This window comes from Chlamydotis macqueenii, chromosome 22, assembly GCF_036417535.1.
Source record: "Chlamydotis macqueenii isolate bChlMac1 chromosome 22, bChlMac1.mat, whole genome shotgun sequence".
NCBI lineage: Eukaryota > Metazoa > Chordata > Aves > Otidiformes > Otididae > Chlamydotis > Chlamydotis macqueenii.
In genome coordinates this window covers 8,098,443-8,116,906 of record NC_141577.1, presented here as the reverse complement: position 1 = coordinate 8,116,906, position 18,464 = coordinate 8,098,443, and the positions used below count along the sequence as shown (strand labels likewise).

Here is an 18,464-nt window from a genome sequence, read left to right as displayed (position 1 = left end):
TGAGTGTGGATGTTTCAGGTTGCCTTCCCTGTGCACACACATGTTGTAGGGAAGCGGTGCAGCGTGTTCTAGCCATTCATGAAAAAATTTCTTCAGTTTGCAGTTCAGTCTGTCGCAGGCTTTTTCTGGCAATGAATTCTGCTGCGCCTGCCCCTTTGTGTGCTAAGTCAAGGGGTGAGCACAGCAGAAACACAGCCTTAGCTGAAGCACCCCTTCCTTCTAGGTAAATAATTTACCTGGAATATCTTTGTTCTAGATTAATGTTTTACAGTAAAAGGAAGCTCGTGAAGTCGAAGGGAGCTTTCCTTTACACCTCATCCTGGCCTTCTGCTCTCCGCCAAAGCAGCACTGCGGATGGTGGCAGTAAATCTCAGAAGAGGAGCCAAGGGCAGAGGGCCAGTAGCTGGCAAAACTGAGCCACCTGCTCTCCTCCCACCTTGTTTGCTCCTGTGAAATGGTTGCTGCTGCTCTGGAGACTCTTGCTTGCTAGCAAAACGCGTGAAGGTGGCATGTAAACTGAACTTGCCCATTGTGTGTGTACAAACGTCCGCATAATACAGACACAATACACTTATTTAGAGCAGTAGTGGATAAATGATTCTGTTGACCAGCTTAATTTCTTTGTTTTCCTAGAACTTGGTGTAATCCTGAGTATTTATCTTCATCTCAAATCCTGCTGGCTTTGGGGGAGGGAGCACCGATACCAGTGTGATGCATGATTCTTTTGTTTAGGTTGGGAATTCCTCACGTAGAGAAGGTCCTCAGGGTGAGGAGAGCTCTGTGCTGCTCATTATTTGTGCCAGCAATGCTCGAGGCATGGTGTTCCCTGGCACTGGTGTAAATTGGGAGACCTGTTTTACAACAAATTCTACCAGCAGTGCATCTTGTGGGGCTCTGCAGAGCACTGGATCACCTTACAAAGGATTTTTTGATTACGAAGAACTTACTTGAGCTGGATTTAATCTACACTCTAGATGCTCTTAAGATGCTAGAGTGTGTACTTCTAGCCACTGGCTAGCTGCATTGCACATTTAATGGGCAGAGGGTAGGGTTTGGCATCGCTCTCCGTTGTGACCCAGTTGATTTGCACTGACCTAGTCCATTGGAATCTGAGCACTCACCAAGTGCCCTTTCAGCTTGTGAGGAACAGCTTCTGCCCTAGAGACCACAAACACATACCTAAAATAAATATAATTCCTTTCCTTATTCCTATATCCAGCAGCGGAATACCAAGAAATCCTGACTTATTAAAATAATTCTCAATCTCTAATTGACTCTAATAAAGCGACTTAAACCAGCTATAACTGGGAGAGTTCTTTAAATATTTGCAGTTTGGGCTTGGCATGGGGTAAACTGGTCTTATAGTGAAGAATTTAAGAAATTTCCATTACTTCCTTTGGAATTGCAGAGGTCAGTTTGGGGCTGCGTAGGAAGGAAAAGGTTAGAAGCTAAGCCAGTGGTTTACAGCAGAAGTGTGGTGTTGATGGTGGTATTTCCATATGCAGAAGTGTGTTGGTTTTGTAGTGGTTTGTTTTTGGTTTTTTTTCCCTTTTTTTTCTGCTCCCTACAAAACGGCTGCTTTGGCCTAGGTTCAAATCCCCCTGCCGAGAAGAACATTTTCAAAGCACTGTCGTGGCACAGACTGTGTGCCTCATTTCATATCTGATGACTCTACTGCTCCTAAGTTTCTCCTGCCATTCGAACTCTCAGCTGTTCGGGGTTTGAAGAGGTAACAGCATCCTTTGCCCTCATGCACAGCGTGTACGCGCAGCTTGCACTAGTGCTCCCCATAGATAAATGCTTCACCTGGAAAATAATGGCTCAAAATACGGGAGTTGCTGCTCTCTGCACTCAGATGCTGGCAGATGGAGTTGGAGACATCTGCTGATCTGAGCATGGTGGATGACGTGCTGCGGAGTGTTAAATCACTGTCTTGATGCAAAGTTTTCATTGCCCTGGTCTCTTCTCCACGTAATCTGCAATCTGCTGTCGGTCGGCGGGTGTGTGTGGTGTTATGACAAAGCAGTGTGGTTTTGTTTGCTTGTTTTTCATAATTGCAAGAAGCTGTTGCCAACCCCTCACCCCCCAAAATGGTGGCTTTGCTTGGTGGTTTTCACCTTAAAGCCCTTTGGACTTGTGTTTCTCTTCTGACGCAGTCTGTTTTCAGCCAGTCGGTGGGTGAGCCGTAGCAAAGGGAGCAGTTATTGTGGTGGGTCAGCACCAAACATCTGAGCCTCTTCTCTTCACAGCCCAGGCTATTAAAATATGTTAATTTAATGCTGTGGGGAGTGATGTCAGAGCTTCAGGGCATGTTTCAGGGGAACTGGCCATCCCTGGTGTAGGAGCAGCGATTTAAGAGCCGCCAGCCCGTGTCTTTGAATCAAATGTGCTTATCTAAGTCCAAGGAAAACACTAGATAGTCCAGATTTAAGGCAAAAATATCTCTCTTCCCTTCTATAAAGGAGCTTTTTGCAAGCGATCTCAGCACTGAGACAAGGGACGAGAAGGGGTAAATGGAGTTGTGTGTTATTTTTTTCTAGAAAATTGGGTTGGTTTGGCTTCCATTTAGCACAAGTGTCCTAGTGTGCGAGTGATCCTTGGCAAGTTGATATGAGTGTGGGCTTCAGCACCAGGATGAAGCCGTCCCAACCAGGGCGTCCATCAGCCCCGGGTATTATCTGCTGAGGAGGTAGGATGGCTGCTCTTAATGCAAGCAGAATAACACGCTCGATAGCTAAATTTGCTTTGGGAGGCAGAGAGGCCTCGGTGCCATGCATCTTTTGGGGTTGTGTGGATACTGGAAAGGGCCTCGGGCCCTCGGCGCTGGCCAGGCTGGCGCAACCTTGCTGGAGCCCCCGTGGAAGTGCCGACGAGGAGCTGGGGAGCGTTTTGCTGTGGTGTACGTAGCAGGGAGAGTGGGTTGAGGAAAATAACTTACTGTAACATGGCTGTAGGTGAGGAAAAGCCACACAGCCTGTGTGGCTGTGTCCCCTTGCACTCACCATCTCTATTGTCGCTTTTTGGGCTCCTTATCCCGTCGGTGGGCCAGCACCTGTTCAGTTAACGTCCTAACGGGTAAAAAAAATAACGAAAGCCCCGACACTCCCCCCACCCCGGGTGCTCCCCACAACTTTCTCTGGCGGACAGCGAGCTGTATTTAAAATCTAGGTCACGGCGGGAGGAGACAGCGCTACGGGCGGGCAGGGCCCCTCCAGCGCCTTTCGTACCGGTTGCAGGCGGCGCCAAACCGTCGCGGCCCCTTCCTTCCGCCCCGCTCCCGCCATCGGCTTAGCGCCGGGGAGCGCTGCCGATGCTCCCGCCGCGCAGCCTGCCGTTCCCGGGCGCGGGGCTGCTGTGCCCGCGAGGCCGCGGTGCCCCCAGCCCTGAGGGAGGGGAAGGCGGGGGGTGGTGCAAGAGCGCGCCCTCGCGCTCCCACCCCCCCGCCAGCCGCCGTTTCCCCTCCGCCAATAGCGAGGCGGCGTTAGCGCCCCGCCCCATGCTCTCGGCCAATGGGAACTTACTACAGTGTTGTGGGTGGGGGCGGGGCCGAGGGGGTTGTGCGGTGCGGGGGGCAGAGGCGTGGGGCGGGCGGCGGCACCGGAGCGGAGCGGGCTGCGCTCAGCGCGGAGCCCGCACGATCCCCGAGGTGCCGCACCGGGAGGACCCTGCGCGACTCCGGCGTGAGGGCGGGGGTCGCCTCGCGCGCGCTCGCTCGCGGCGGGCGGGTAAGTGCGCACGGGAGCGCGCGTGCACGGCGAGTGTATGCGCGTGCAGCGGGCGTGCGTGCACGGCGTGTGTGCGTGCGCGCACGGTCAGCGCGCACGGCGCTGCCTGTTTGCGCGGTGTGTGCGTGTGCAGGGTGCATGCGGGGGGGGGGGGGGTGGTGCGTGCCCGCGCGTGCAAACGGCGTGTCGGTGCGTGCCCGCCGTCTCTGTGCGGTCCGGGCATGTACATACGTGCGTGTGTTTTTGTGCGCGGTGTATCGGTGCGCGCACACGCTGCGCGTATTCGTGGTCCGTGTGCTCGGCGTATCCGTGACTGCGCGGTGAGCGTGCGTGCCCCGTGCCGCTGGGCGCGTGGAGGCTACGCGTGCGTGGGGTGCGAGCGTGCGCGCGTGGTCTGCGCCCGCACGGTGCCTGCGTGTGCGTAGTGCTTCTGGGGTGCGTGGTGCTGGGGTGTGTGCGTGTGCACAGCCAATCCGTGCGTGTGCGGCCCTTCGTGGGGACACGCGTGTCACGGAGAACTGGAAGGCGAGGGGCCGAGGCTCAGCCGCAGACAGGCTCTGTGGCAGGCGGGAGGCTGAAGGGGCACGCAATGTCCCCCCGCGTCCCCAGCTCTGCGCGGAGCCCATTGTGCGGGAGGAGGAGGAGGAGGAGGAGGAGGAGGGGGAGATGGCGAGGAAGAGCTTTGCAAACCCTCCAGGCGCTGCTCGCCCACCCGCGGGGTGACCGTGGGCGCTGTGGGCCGGCACCAGGCGGGCACAGGCTCTTCCCTGGCCCTGCATCCCGCTGCCCTCTGATTTCCAGCTCAAGAAAACGCCTCAGCCCGCTGGGGAGCAGCTCTTCAGCTCAGAGGATTTTCTGCCGAGGTGTCTTTTTGTTTCTTATCTCCAGCAACGCAACGTTTGGAACGAAAAGGACCCCGAAGGGCCTGCAACGAGTTAAAAACCGCACCTTGACCCCTGTTGTGAGTTGTGCCTGAGCGTTTCTCTCTCCCTTTGTGCACCGGGGGGCTGGTTTTGGGCAGGGGCCGGCAGCCCTCCCAGCTGTGGGTGCATAAATGTTTATTTAAGAACTGCATGTCCAAATCAAAGAGAAAATTTCTTAGAGGTTGTCCAAATTCTGGGCAGGTGTTGTGCTGGAAGTTGTAGTTCAGTTATAATTCGGTTCTTTGTGTTGTCATTCAATTAAGATGATGCTAAAAATACAGAGAAGCAAAGCAAAATCTTATTTCTGAACAACACACAAACCAATTTTTTGCCTTAATTTGCCTTTTTTTTTTTTTTTTTTTTTTTAGCCTTTTAAGGCTTTTGAAGTGTGCTAGGTTTTGTTTGCATAGGTTACATAGATCTGGAGGGATGCTCCTTCTAATTAGTTGATTCTCGTTTCACAATTGAGTTACCGAGTGTGAAAATAACCGCGGTGAGGTCTCGTGGGAGGGAGAACACGGTCGCATGCTGCTGGGAGGCGCGGAGGGGCTCTGACCCGGCTGCTCTCGTTGTTGTTGATCGCTGTGGCGATGCTGCGGAGCGCAGTTCTTTTCAGAATTAGCTGACATGCGTGCTGAGCTGCTGCCTTCGGTGCCCCAGCCCTGGAAAGGTTGTTCTGTGGAGGTACAATAGTGGGTGTTTTTCTGAGGTTGGCTTTTTTTTTGGTAGTGCCTGGCCCAACAGTATTTTGAATTGGTTGTGGTTGTACATGGGGATGCCCCACTTGCGGTGCATGTCGGGTGTCGAAGCTGCTAGTGCACTCGGTGTTTATTTTTGTACGTCGTGGTGCCAGCCTCTGGCATCTTTGGTTACATTTCTGTGACAATTTAGAGCGTTGGGTGTGATTTAAAAGACGGTGGGGTCCTTTGCGTGTCTACTGACACGGCCTTAATAAAGAAGGCGAGGATTTTCCAGGATTCCCATGGACGAGCGTAATCTGCTGCAGAAGGTAAATATCAGGATAAACAAAGCACTCCTTGCCTTTAAAACTCAGTTAGAACCTCATGAAAAAGAGAGAATGATGAATTTTTTTTTTCCAAACATAATTGCATTAATTACTTCCCATAAACAAGAATTACCTGCATTTCCAGCTGATCTCACGACTGCAATTTAAACCGAATTTTTGTCAGATATAAAGCATTTGACAGGAAAGCAGCATCCCTGTCGGGCACTCCTGACCCAGCGAGGGGAGGAAGCACTCTTCCCAGCCTCTCTCAACAGACCGTGTGTTCCCAAAGCCTAGAAACGCTTCAGGCAACGATACTCCAAATCTACAGCTTCTGTCTCCGGTAATGCGCTGCTAACTGCCCACGTGCTCCAGACGAGCGGACACGATATTGTTCCGCTTGACAGCATTTGATTTTCGGAAAGCGGTAAAACATGTTTATTCTGACACCCCGTTTACTGCTTGTTGAGCAAAGGCTGGTGGATGCATTCCTTCTCTAGCGAGTAGCCACATTTACAAATTCATTCGTTAGCGATCAAAGCGGTGCTGTGCCGGGGTAACCTGCAGCCTTCCAGCCACGGGATGCTGGCATGCTCCCCGTGCTTTGATATGTTGATGGGTGGATGGTGATGTCAGGAACGTGGCGTGTAATGTGCTGGAATAAAATTGTACGTACAAAAGCGGCTGACGGCAGGCAGCGGCCTCTCCTTGATGTGCTTTCTAATGAAGGGTGTTTGATGAGAGCCTCTTCGTTTGAGGGGCCGTGACAGTACCTGTTCTGCTGCAGAGCAGGTTTTTCTTCAGCCATGTTGCATCTGTTTCTTGGAAAAAGTCCGAGAAATCAGTGTGGCTCAGAGATGCCGTGGATGGGGAGAGCTCCGGGTGTCCGGACCAGAGGATCGCCTGGAATAGAGAAACCGGAGTGGGAGACAGAGCGGGTGGAGGTGTGCACGGGTCTGCAGATGGGGAGCTGGGGCTGGGCTCTGTGTGCTCCCTGGGTTTGCCTGGACCTGCTCTCCTTGCTGAAGCTGCGTTTACCTTTGTGATGACAAGCAGCCATGAATCGGAGGGGTTGTTTTAGCGGAGTAGTCTTTGAGGGGCCTGCTGTAGCCCTATGGATGCAAATCATTCCCTGTTACAAACCTTACTTCCCAATTATAAACCTTATTTTTTTGCTTCTGAGCTCCGCTGCAGATCCTCTGGCTTCTTCCTAACCATGGTTCACCCCCATGCAACTTTTCTGGAGCGTTAAAAAATGGCAGATACTGAGATTCTTCAGACCTGGAGCTGTGTTTTGTTGCCGTCGTGCATCCCTCTGGGGAAGCTTGATGCGCAGCTTTGCATCTCAAGTGGAAATTGCACACTGGTTTTGGTGATCTCTTGCAATGATTGTTCTGCTTTCCTGGTGCTTGGCTTTTGCTGTAATCTTGTGTAGATTAAGCAGGCAGCTGTACGTAAAGATTTCACCTTATACTTCTCATCTGCTATGCTGTTTTGATCAGGGCTGTAGTTCCTTAAGTTGCAGAGAATTGTAGGATGCGGCGTAGCAGGGATTTATCTTTGTCCATCGGATGGATTAGGTAGGAATGTTCATGGCTTGTAGTTAATCCAGATTAATATTATTAGTTTCTTTACGTTCAGGGGGTTGTTTATGCTTGTTTTCTGTATATGTGAATTTTTGCTTGTGTAATGCTAACATTATGTATTAAAAGCAAATACTTTTAATTCATCTGCGTAGATGGACTAAATCTCTCTCTTTTTTTTTTTTTTTTTTTTTTTTTTAATAATGAAGCAGGTCCACAGAGAGGAAAATGGCGAGGGCTTGGGGTGTATGTTTCAAGCCCTCGTACTCTTCTAGGGCACGCTCCGCCGGACCCCGCTGCCGTTTTGGTACAGGCGTTTTAAACAAATTCCCATGCCAGCTTATTTTAGGTTCTGTGCTCAGAGCAAGCGTCTAGAGCAGTGGTTTATAATTTATAATTTATTAAGTTGCACAGCACTCCAGCTCTGGTGCTTTTGGAGGGGACTGACTATTTTGTATCTCCCTGATCTAGATGCAGAGCCTGGGAGATGTAGGAAGAGTAGCAGCTCTGGGGAGTTTTGCTGCTTGCAGTGTGTTTCTGGTGGTGGGAGAGCTCCGTGGCTGGCCGGTTGCGTGCTGTGGCCACGGCCATCACCTTGCGCACTTCCCTCCCACGCGTGTGTTTTTGGAGAGCAGTCCCTTCTGTCTTTTGGTGAGGATGGGTGCCATGGGACGTTGGCTGGGCTTTTTCACACCGTGAAGTAACGTCCTCCTTGGCCACCCGAGGAGACCTGCAGCCCGGACTTGGGGAGAGGAGCCCTCGCTCTGCCCGAACCGAGGTTCTTCTGACAGGGATGGGGTCAGCCTGCCTTGTAACCGCAGCAAAATACGCCGTGGAGGGAGCCCTGCAGATGGAGATGCAGTTTGGAAGCAGCAGGAGAATATTTGGGCTAGTTAGCTGTTTCTATGAAAAACACAGTTCCTTTGAACCCACGAGTCAACGGTTGTAGGCTGATTATTTCCCCCCCTTCCCCGCCCCATGTAATGCGCGTGTGTGAGCGAGATAATTAAAAGCTTTTAGTTAAATAAATAACTAAGCGGCTCACGCAGCTTTGTAGTAGAACTGCAGAGTCAAACACTCGGAGGTGGAAGATGGCATGCACTGCTGCCAGTCCCGCAGCATCTCCTCTGCCTTTCTGTGCGAGCGCAGACCGGTGCAGTCTCAGTGCGTGGTTGCATACGGGATTTTTCCGCCGCGGGGCTTGCGTATCGCTAAATATAAGAGAACACTGCCTGCTAAGTGGGAGCAGTCCTATCCCATTGTGTACGGCCCCTGGGCTGTATTTATTTCCCAGTATTCAAACTCCGCTCTGAAGACAGGATTAATAATTCCTGCCTGGCTTCATCTGCGATGCCTGCGTGCAAATGAATCAAAAGCATGAGCTGGTCTTTGCGGTTTGCTTGTGAGGTGGGGTTGGATGCTTCGGGACAGGTCACAGCACTGGAAGCACAGTTTGGTTTTATCCCTCGGGCGTGGAGCATGGTGGAATGTTTTATATTCAAACCCTGGTTTTTGCCTCTTTGAGCAGTCTGCAGCGCTTCAAGCCAGGCACTTGGAAAATGGGAAACACACAGCTGGTGACCATTCCTGGGGAGTTTGGAGAGTTGTTTGTCACTGGGCAGGGGCTGGTTTGTGGAAGGGTAAAAATCTTCCAGATCTGGCTTCAGCTGCCCTAGCTAGGACATGTTTCTCCTCCTGCAGCCCTGCCTTGCTTGCTGCCTTCCAGTTCCTGAAACAAATGAAAAGAGGGCCCTAAAACCAAATATCCCTGGTTCCTCCTCTTCATGTGAGGGCCAGAGGAGAGCGGGATGCCCCGGGGCTTTACAGGAAGACGCAGGTTTTAAGAAGTGCAGAGGCGGCTCAGGGTGGCATTTTGCAGTCTGACCAAAAAAACCCTTTCAATCTCCAAATGGAAACTGTTAGTCTGTCTTACAAATGCCGGATGCTGCGTAGTTTTGTAGTCCTGCTCACAATGTCATCTTGATGGGCGCATCGGTCGTTAGAGAAACGAGTCGGCGGGACCCTGCGAGGAGGCAGCTCCCTGGTTGGACAGGGGAGAAGAGCGGTGGTGGGCTGCAATCCTCCTGTTCTTCGTGTGAATGAGAACACAGGCCTTCATTTTGTCTCAAAAGCCTCGAAGTCCAGCATTAGGCCCAAGTTTTCTGTCTCAGGTGCTGGTTTCACAGCTGCTGGCTTGGCCGTGATTGGTGTGCAACATGGAAGTCGTGTGTTTAAAGTTGTGCGGGGGGTTGTTCTTTGTGCAGAGTCAAAAGAAACGCCGCCTGAGAGACATCTCCGTTTCTCCCATGTGTGTAAGTGTGCAGAGGCAGCAAAAGGCCAGACACACAGTAAACGTGCCCTGACACAGGCAGAAGGCAGAGAGGATGTGTTCCCAGGCTTCTTTGGAGGAGGAAGGGGTCACATCCTGTGCAAGAAAAAAAGTGTTTTAAAGATCCTCAGTAGCAAGTATTAAAATTTGAGCTGTGAGAAACCAGGTGGGGTGAGTACCGGGCACTGCCCCGGTGTCTGTCCATCCGTCCCAGGGACATCCCTCCATCCATTCCTCCCGGCGAGGGCTGGCACTGCCTGTGTCCCCCCATCCCTCCCAGGACTGGTGCCAGCGGCCGATGCTGATATTGCTGCATTTTTATTTCCAACTGCCAACTTGAAAGCGAGTATGGGTGGTGAGAAGCCAATGAGAGCCTTGGTGAGGATGCACCGCAAACAGCAACGCTATAAAATCGAGGTGCGGGCTGCCTGGTACAGCTGCTGGAACAACTTTCATCCAGGTACAAGAAATGTGTGGGGCTTGGGGAGGAGTCGAACTGCAGAGAAAATGGTTGTTTTCAGCTGTTTGTTGTCAGAAGGGTTTAGGGACCCCGTGCTTTCCTGAAGAGGGGGAATAGTTAGGAAGAGAAACTACTTTGGGAGGGAAAAGTGCAGGCTGGATATGTGTTGTTTTCCCATTGATTTTCGTGTGCAGCCAGGGGTGTTTAAACGTGGTGGAAAAGAGATCTTGCAGATGCATGGCTTTGCTGAGTTAATTACACAGATCAGCTGACTTCATTCTTCAGGAGTTTCTGAGAAATAACTCAATATTGTAGAGGACCCTGCTGAAGCGGGGTTTGTCTGCGGTGAAGCCAGGAGCAGCGATGGGGGTGGTTGCGTCAGCGTGGGAAGGGCGTGCTGCTGGTGGCACAGGGAAATGGCCATGTGGTGAATTCCTCTGACTTCAGCCACATCTGATACGGTTTCCAGCGTTTCGTTAGAGGAAATAGTTTCTTTAGACTTCTGGTTGAGGTTGTTGTTTTTTTTTCCTTGTTGTTGTAACTGCTGCTTCTGTTATTTCCCTCCTGTCTACCTAGATACGGTCTTCAAAAACACACTTCCTTTCTTTATGGGCAGCAGTGTCTGGCCTGTTTGCTCCCGCCTGTCTCTGCGCTTCCCTTCCCTCCTCCAGGAAATGGTGGAAAAAAGCCAGAGCTGATCATTGAGGTCGGAGCAGCCATTGCGCCCGTCCCGGTGCGGGGCTGGCGTCCGTGCCCCTCTCTGCAGCCTGATTTGGGATGCTTCACCCCCTCGTTAGAAACAGTAACAAGAACTGAAAGGCCTGGTGGTATCTGAGCCTGTTTGTCTCAAAGAATGACCTTTTCCCTTCCGCTTGCATGCCGGAGCAAGATTTTTCTTCTGTTTTATTTTGCTTCTGAAGTGAGATGGTTTGAGTAGGTGGTGCCTCCCATCCCCTTAGTTTTGGGGCATCAGTGTAGAAAATGTTTCTTTGTTCATTCAGGTACACCGATCTCCGCCTGCAAAGACCCAGCTAAACCACAGCTTGGATGCTGCTGGGGAAACTCGCAGCAGCACGGGCAGCGTTACTGGCTTCATATCCTGTAGCTGCTCCTCTTGGCTTATTTAAAAATGATGGTGGAATCTCTTCATCTGACCTGATGGTGACAAATGGCGATACTCCTTTTGTAAAGATGTAGTTTATTAAAAAAAAGAGTTCCCACCACGTGATGAATGCCGAGGAAACAGCATCTGTTAGTGTTCTGTGCCTCCGGAGCAGGAATGGGGCTCAGTAATGAACATGAGAGATGACTTCAGCAAAGCAAGGAGGCTTGCAATTAAGGTGAAATTGTGCTGCTTTTCTTGCAGCTTTATTTCTTTCTGTAATTGAACTGGGCTCTCCAGCATAAGTATTGTCTGGTTATTACACTGGCGGGGTTGTTCAGGCTGCATTTAATACCAGCGCAGAAAAAGCAGGTGATCTAGTAATGCAAATACAGTGGGCTTAAACTTTTTTTTCTCCCCCTTTTTTTTTTTTTTTTTTTTAAGGTAGATGCACAACCGCATCTCTGCCAGTGGCGGAGCAGGTGCAGGGAGAGCTGTAGCACCCCGTACCCAGAGATCGGTCGTGCACGAGTTCGCTAGGTCGCCAGGTTTGCAGAGAGCCGACTGGCGGCGCGGCGCGAGCCTGATTATGGGCTGGCTGCGTTTGCTGGGCCGGTGGAAGTGGTTGCGCATTAACTATTTCTGATGATTTCTCATCGCAAACAGTTGTAAATCGCTCGTGGAGTAGGAACAGATGCCAAAAGCCCCTCAGCCCTCGTTTCGCTCTGCAGCCTCCCACCTCCTGCCTGGGTCGTTTAAATTGAAAAAGAATTGCAGAGAAACAAAGAGCTGTGCCCTTTTGATGCATTCGCTATAAAACCAACTGAAAAATTGCGTGTAGGTTGTGCTTGTTTTGGAAACAGTTTCACCTTCTGAAACTTCTGACTGGCAAGAAACCAAGTCGTGATTAGTTATACCGAAACTAAAGTTTGATTAATTCTAACTTGTGTAGCACTTCAGCTTTACCACTGGAAAAAACATCTTGGGGGAGGTGGAGAACATTTGGTTTTTGACTAAAAACACCTTTCTAGTAAACTTTATCATGATCTAGCTGGGAGTGGAGAGGACATAGACTGACGTTGCAGCTGTGCGTCTCTGAAGTTCGAGGTTTGTGGGTGAGTTGTTCCTGGGTTCTGCAAGGGTCTGCTTGTTTGTTCCCCAGCGTTGAATACCCTGATCCGCTCCAGCAGAAGCACTCCCTGAGGAAATATTTTGAGACGTTTCCTTAAAGCAAAAACCAAATGGAGAAAAGCACAAGCCTCTCTGTATTCCTTCAGTTGGAAAATATCATCAGGGCTTTTCTAATGGAGCAATTCATGAAAACAGTGCGGAAATGCGGTCAGCTGCACCCTATGAAGCCGAGCATCATCCCAACATCCCTACGTAAGCCAAGCCCAGCCGTTGCTCCTTTTCTCCAGAGAGGAGGAGAAAACAGCAACTGGGGAACGTGTGGCTTTTGTCTGCTTTTCCGGGTGAATCTCCTCGCGTTGCTTTCCCGCCGGGTCACTGTGTTTTTGCCCAGTCACAAGGTGTTTCATGGGTGCAGCTGGTTCGGATGCTGCAAGTCAGAGATGTTTGGGAGTGAGTCACTAGAGCTTAGGATGGGGCAAGTTTCTCGAAAACAACCTGGGAGATCTTGAGGCTTTGCACAAGTTTAAAATTAAGGGTTGACTCCAAGACACGAAAAGATCCAGGCCTCTTGGTATTGGCAGCTGTGAGCTCTTCTAATAGTGCTTTGGGAAATAATGCTTGAAATGTGTTGCTCTCTTTTAAAGAAAAATCTGTCTTTGCTGCTCCAAGCAGTGAATTATAATTTTTTAAAGATGCAAATTGGAAAAGAATTCAGCTTGAAGCAGTGCAGATATTTGATGTTTAGGTTGTCGCACAAGTAATGAGCCAGCGTTACTCGGTACGGCTCCTTACGGCTGTGTCAGATTGCGGTGAGCGTGTGTGTGATCTGCCTTTACTGACAGGAAAAATGGATGTGGCCCTTGTGTTTTAGTGGGCGGACTGTCTTTTTGGTTGAATCGCTGTGAGCGGGGATATGTGTGTGTTTCATTTGGAATCTGAGAGCTGCCTGTCTCTTTTATTAAACATGAGTGTTTGCTGTGTGCAACCTGCAGTAAAAGCCTATGCAGCCGTTGCCCAGTTCCTAATGGCACGAGCATGTGTGTGTTTGTGTAGCATCTTTCTGTTTTAAACCATGCTGGAAGTTGGTTTCGCTGCTTAAAATGAACTCCTTTTGTAAATGAACAGCTCACTAATTGATTTAATCCCTAATTAAATATGTTGTGCATTAGAGAGGCACATTCTGCTGCCCCCGAGTACCTGACCAAAGCAGCCCCAGATGTACGAGTCGTCGGCGTTCCCCGTGTCCCCATGCGTGCACATCCCTGATGTGCACTGTTCGTGCCACCGCCGTGTTCCCTGCGCGTGCTGCAGCAGGGTCTCTGAGCCCTGCTGCTGTGCAAACCTGCAACGAGATGGGTTTTTGTCAAGAAGCTTGTGTTTGGGAGCAGGAATGAAGCATAAAGAAGAGCAGTTTACCTTTTTATTTTTCCTCTTGTATATAGAAGTCTAGTGCTAACCTTCCCTGCTCTTGTTGAGAATGAGTTTGGCAGTGCTGTTCGTGAAGCACTTTGAAAGCGCACTGTGCCACACAAAGAGAATATTAGATTTCTTTGTGGAAAAAAAAAATCAATTAAAAATGAGTAGATAATTGTGGTAAAGAAATATTTCCTTCTGACTTGTAGCTGCGGCATGGCATCATAGAATCATAGAATCACATGGTTGGATGGGACCTATAAGATCATCTAGTCCAACCGTCTTCCCACTACCATTGCTGCCACAGCTACTAAACCATATCCTGTAGCTTCTCATCAAGCCGCCTCTTGAACACTGCCAGGGACGGAGACTCCACCACCTCCCTGGGCAGGCCGTTCCAGTGCCTTACCACTCTTTGAGAGAAAAAGTTTTTCCTCAAGTCCAATCTAAACCTCCTCTGGTACAACTTGTGGCCATTTCCTCGGGTCCTGCTTGTTGCCTGGGAGAAGAGGCCAAACCCCCGCTCATCACAACCTGCCTTCAGGAAGCTATAGAGTGCAATGAGGTCTCCCCTGAGCCTCCTCTTCTCCAGACTAAACAATCCCAACTCTCTCAGCCGCTCCTCATAAGACTTGTGCTCCAGACCCCTCACCAGCTTTGTTGCCCTTCTCTGGACACGTTCCAGGGCTTCAATGTCTTTCTTGTAGTGAGGGGCCCAAAACTGAACACAATACTCAAGGTGCGGCCTCACCAGTGCCGAATACAGGGGGATGATTACCTCCCTGCTCCTGCTGGCCACACTATTTCTAATGCAGGCCAGGACGCCGTTGGCCCTCTTGGCCACCTGGGCACACTGTCGGCTCATGTTCAGCTGAGCATCAACCAACACCCCCAGGTCCCTTTCCTCTTCACAGTCCTCCAGCCACTCAGCTCCGAGCCTATAGCGCTGCATGGGGTTATTGTGGCCGAAGTGCAGGACCCGACACTTGGCCTTGTTGAACCTCATCCCATTCAGCTCAGCCCAGCGATCCAGCCTATCCAGATCCCTCTGAAGGGCCTCCCTAACCTCAGGGAGATCAACACCGCCACCCAACTTGGTGTCATCTGCAAACTTACTGAGGGTACACTCAATCCCCTCGTCTAGGTCATCAATAAAGATATTGAACAAGATGGGCCCAAGTACCGACCCCTGGGGGACACCACTTGTAACAGGCTGCCAGCTGGACTTGACTCCATTAACCACCACCCGCTGGGCACGGCCCCCTAGCCAATTCTTTATCCAAAGAAGGGTAATACCTACCCAGTCCACAGGCAGCCAGCTTCCCTAGGAGAATACTGTGAGAGACCGTGTCAAAGGCCTTGCTGAAGTCCAGGTAGACCACATCAACAGCCTTTCCCTCATCCACCAGTCTGGTCACCCAGTCGTAAAAGGAAATGAGGTTGGTCAAGCACGACCTTTGTGCAATAGATGTCTATTTGGAGAATGGCAAAAAAAAAGCCAGACCAGAGTTTATGGGATCTTTCTCAAAATGGGACAGAAGGATGTCTCACACTGAGGTGATCGTTACATCTGAGCAATGTGAGTTGCAAAATAACTTCTTGCGCTGCTGTCTGCAGATGCTAGTGCCTCGGCGAAGGCTTAGTGAGCTGCAGCGGGTCGTTCTATGCCGTTTGTCACGCTGTGCTTTCCATGGACTCTGCAGCGGGGCGTTGTTTTGTTTTGGGTTTTACCTTCTAGGTCCAGTGTTAATGCCTGAACAGGCTCAGCTCATGTGTTAAAGTGAGTCCTCCTTGGAGGGAGATGGTTTTGGGGCATTTTCCAAGTAGTCAGGGGAGTTTGGGGTCTCCATCCTTGTTTTTTTTTTTTTGAACGCTTAGCCAAAGGCACCCAGGTTAACGTCACCAGTCCCGAACCGGTGCCGTGTCTCGTTGAGTCCCAAAGAAGAAAACAGAAATTCAGTGCTGTGGATTCGAGTGCTGGATTCTAGTCCTGGGGAATCCGAGGGGCTGGCAGAGGCTGCCAAGATCTGGGCATCGAGGCTACGGTCACCTTCTGCTCCTCTGCTGTTCCGCCAAACCCAGTCGTCTTCCTCAGGGCTCTTAGTCTGCCACTGAGACTGGGAATCTTTTCCCACAGGAGAGGCTGGTCCTGGATGCCGGCGGCTTTGAAGCACTACCTCCAACTCCATGTAGTGCAGCCGGCAGCAACCTCGCAAGCAGGCAACTCTGTAATTAATTTTGGCTCTCAAGCACCGAGTCATTGAGAGCAGTAATTGGATGGGTAGCTTAAGAGTAGGAGTGTGGTTAAATAAAACAAGCGGGCTTGCAGTTGTAATGTCAGCAGGTGAAAACACCCAGGAAACAGCAAATCCACGTGGCAATGACGCGCACGGCGAGCAGGGTCTGCGCTGAGCACAGGCACGCCTGAAAGCAAACGCAGCGAAACAGAAACACACAGAGGCAGAGCTGGGGCAGGCTCCTCTCCTTCCCTTGGCGCTGACGAGGGGACACCGCCCGGTAAGGCAGATATTTTTTAATTACTCCCCTCGTTTAGGATTAAGATAATGAAGTGTTCTTGGTGTGGAGTTGTGAAACTGCTTAAAAGTGAATTACAACTTGTTTAGTTTGGGGAGCTGGAACGAGCTCAGGCTGCCACGTGCATGCACCGACGTCCTAAATGGGAACCAGCACATTGCATTTGTTTGTCTTGTCTTTTCTTTCCGTTTTACTCTTAAACCACACTTCTTGCCACTGTGGGGGCTGCAAAAAAGAACCTGCTTTCTGGAGCTGCTGTGGCTTTTCTCTGCTCTCATTTTCTGCACTGCCGTGCTAACAGCTTATGCCGGCGAGGAGGTGTGTCGAGCGAGCTGAACCTGCTCAGACCCTGTCTGCAAATTCATTATTTTCATCTTGCGGAGGAATGGACAACCGTTTACCTTCAGCTTGTGTGCGTAGAGAACCTGAAGGAAGTGCAGAGGAGGCGGTTTAAGAATGTATTTACTGGAGGAGTAAAGAGCCGGTTTGGCGGCCGCTGCCTGGCCGAGGGGCCCGGGTGAGCTCACCGATGCTTTTTGCTCTCTCCACTCTTTCGCCCTGGCGTCGTTCGAAGGGTCTTCTCATGGCGGTTTTAGCCCGAACAATGATATCGACAGAGCTTGCAGAAAAGGGGATTTGCGTGGCGTTTTATTCCCTTGTGCTGCATGAATGTGGGTTTCAGCAATATTGTTGTGCGGCTCCTGCTGTCAGCAGCGCGGTGAAAAGAGGAGCTCACTTGTCTGGTATTGTGGCGGTGGCACTCGCAGCCCTTTTGCAGCATAACTTTGGCTGGGGCTCTCCATTTGGTCTTCGGTACTGGGTGCCGGACAAGACCAGTAGGTTCTGAGTCCAGAACACCGAGGATCATAAGGTTTACTCTTAATTTTTCGGTACTTGGTAAAAACCCAAGCCGTCCTGAGTCCCTGTGAGGCTGCGGAGCTTTCAGCTGGGTGAAGCAGCGTGGGCTCAATGAGGCTTCAGCTGCGCACAAGGCAATTGCACAACCGGGATTTAAATATTAAAAGGGGAAAATAAGCAAAGCTTCTCCGAAAAAACACGCAGTTATTCATACCACTTTTGTATTGTTGGGGGTGTGTGCGTACACACACACGCGCACACTTTGAATAGAGTAAGGATTATTTTGAGACCTAACTTGTAAAATGAGTGTCAATGGGATGCTAAATTGTGTACACAAGACTGGTAGGTTACCCAGAAATCAGCACTGGCCTCAACTATGATTTGTTTTAGCAGGGAGATTTTTAAACCAGCTGCTTTCTCTTTTCTGCATGTGCTTTGTACTTTGTCTTGCAGGACTCTTTTTTTTTTTTTTTTTTTTTAATATTGCAATGTTAAAAAAGTTGTGAGCTGTTTACTGTTGTCTTCTCAGCTGGATGGTGGCTGGTGGCCATCGGCTGTGCTGCGGTGGCTTGTGTTGGCACCGATGGGCTCCATTAAGCTTCTCCGGGCACGGTGTTTAATGCGGAATGAAAGGGAGAAGGTTGGGAGGGCCGCGGGGGGAAGGTGTGAGTGGGGAAGGGGGCACCTGGGCAGCCTCCAGGAGCGGGGAGAGGCAGAGAGGGAACAGTGGGGTGGTGGGGGGAAGAGCAGGTCTAGTGCGGCCGGAGAGGAGGGGGGAGAGATGCTTTTAGTGCATCTTGTCCATCGAGCAGTGTCTGGGCTCCTGGGTGGAGCGACGTTCAGATCAGCCGAATTAAGAAATGGAAGGGCCATCCTGTATGGGACTCTGGACTGGTGCTGTCCTCCTGGTGTGCTGTCTGGCAAAGGTGGGAGCTGAAGAAGTGTTTGTTCAGTGAAATCAAAACCCTTCCTGTGCCAGCCCATCGAGTGCAGAAAGGGAGGCAGTAACCGAAATTACAAGCAAACAGCCCCAGTAATGTGGGTGCAAACTGTGTCTGACCCCCTCCCTGCAGGTACACAGGGTGCGCGCCGCTTCCTTTTCCTTTCTGTAGTTTGAAGAAAGCAATGTTTGTGCACGTTTCCTCCATGCAAATGATTGCAACGACCGTGAGCCAGAGGGGTTGATGCAGGAGCTGAGCAGAGGCTGCTGCGGGGACCAGCGAGGGTGCTTGCTTGTGCCTCCAACAGCGGAAGAAAACTTGCAATGCCATGTTATCTTCCTTCCCGTTTTTTAAATCAATGCTCTCCCTTCCCTCCAAGACGATATTTAAAGTCCTGCTTACTCTTTCCTGTCGCTGCTAGGGCAGGCTGCACGCTGGAGCTCAGCTGCCGCGTCCCA

The 18,464-nt window shown here is 50.8% G+C and overlaps 1 protein-coding gene across 5 annotated transcripts in view; it reads left to right on the top strand.

Annotated features, from left to right (window-relative positions):
• The window catches only part of EPB41 (erythrocyte membrane protein band 4.1), a 98,115-nt gene that overhangs the window by 15,823 nt on the left and 63,828 nt on the right, over positions 1 to 18,464 (top strand). Inside the window, exon 1 of one of the 5 annotated variants that reach the window (XM_086765112.1) lies at positions 3,709 to 3,725. The exons of the other annotated variants lie outside the window; for them this stretch is intronic. The gene's annotated coding sequence lies outside the window, so the exon portion shown is untranslated. Of the gene's footprint in view, positions 1 to 3,708; positions 3,726 to 18,464 lie in introns of those variants that run through there. 5 annotated transcript variants of the gene reach the window in all.